Raw genomic sequence first — 1,168 nt, forward strand, 5'->3', positions numbered from 1 at the left:
GGGAGATATTTTTTTCCTTGTAAATCATCTGTCTGTTATGTATTATTATATTTGTTATTTTAAATGTATAATGTAAGCATTTGAGTGTATTCCTCTTTGTTGGATTTTGTGCTTGTATCCGGATGAGACTTATAGGTGATCTCAAACTAAGTACATTGGTGATATGCTCTTGGAATCTACATCTGATCCCTATTTGTTCCCAGTTCCCCTTTGTCTTACTTTCTCTTGGGTGCTTTAATTGTAATTCTAGAACTTTTTACTATCCCATTTTCTTCCTTTTTACTGGCGCTGATATAACCTAAATGTGTTGCAAGCGCCGTAAAACCCATAAAAACAAACAATAGATCTAGTCTCTTCCATGTTTTATGGAATGAAATTGGGTTTTCTCGGGTCCTGCTTGTGATTTTTTTATTTTATTTTTTTATTTTTTTGCTGAGAGGGAGGAGTCGTGTGGAACGTTTTAGTAGCTTCACGGATATTGCGTTCATGGAGTCTACATTCTGTCTGAACTTAAAGTACAATTTGTCCTTCTCTTGGGTGCAGATGGACCCTAGGTCTATGAAATATATCTTTATATTCTTGTCGACTGACAGTGACGACTTAAAAGTCCCAAAAGCGCCGTAAAACTAAAAACAAATAATTGAAAACATGTGACATTAGTCACTGTATTTTAACAATGACAAAGAACTGGTTAGCGGATGAACTGTATACACCTGCAATCAATGAAATATGAATATTTACGAAGCTACACACTTTTTTTTAAATGTCATTTTGCAATCATTGTATCTAGATACATATTAGTTTTTGTTTGTTTTTATTTTTTTGTGAAATGTTCCTTTGAATTATATAACTGCTCACACATTATTTGATTTATTTATTGTTGCATTATTACAAATTGCTTTGTTTTCTGAATCTGTGATGAAAATAAAGTTCATGCAATATGAAGTAATGTTTAGTGTTTGTTTTCATGTTACCCATTCTCTTTTGTGACCCCGAATAGTGGAGTGGGTGCTTGATGCACCTTCCACATGTGTCATCTTTGTCCTCAAATAAGACCAGTTTAGCGAGGTTAACATCACTGAAGTCTAATGGTGGGAGCTACAGGTCGATCCATTTATTCCCCTTATCTCTTGTCTTCTTCTTGTAACTTCAATATTGAAGATTCCAC

General features: G+C 34.0%; 1 protein-coding gene across 1 annotated transcript in view; it reads left to right on the top strand.

The window, feature by feature from the left end:
- The window catches only part of LOC144975409 (cdc42 homolog), a 57,881-nt gene extending 56,936 nt beyond the window's left edge, over positions 1-945 (top strand). The window contains exon 5 of the mRNA XM_078919445.1: positions 1-945. This exon is cut by the window's left edge and continues 4,930 nt beyond it. The gene's annotated coding sequence lies outside the window, so the exon portion shown is untranslated.
- The last annotated feature ends 223 nt before the right edge of the window (positions 946-1,168 follow it).

The sequence above is a fragment of the Berghia stephanieae genome, chromosome 1, assembly GCF_034508935.2.
Source record: "Berghia stephanieae isolate SIO BIC M18660-M18661 chromosome 1, UCSD_Bste_1.3, whole genome shotgun sequence".
Classification (NCBI taxonomy): domain Eukaryota; kingdom Metazoa; phylum Mollusca; class Gastropoda; order Nudibranchia; family Aeolidiidae; genus Berghia; species Berghia stephanieae.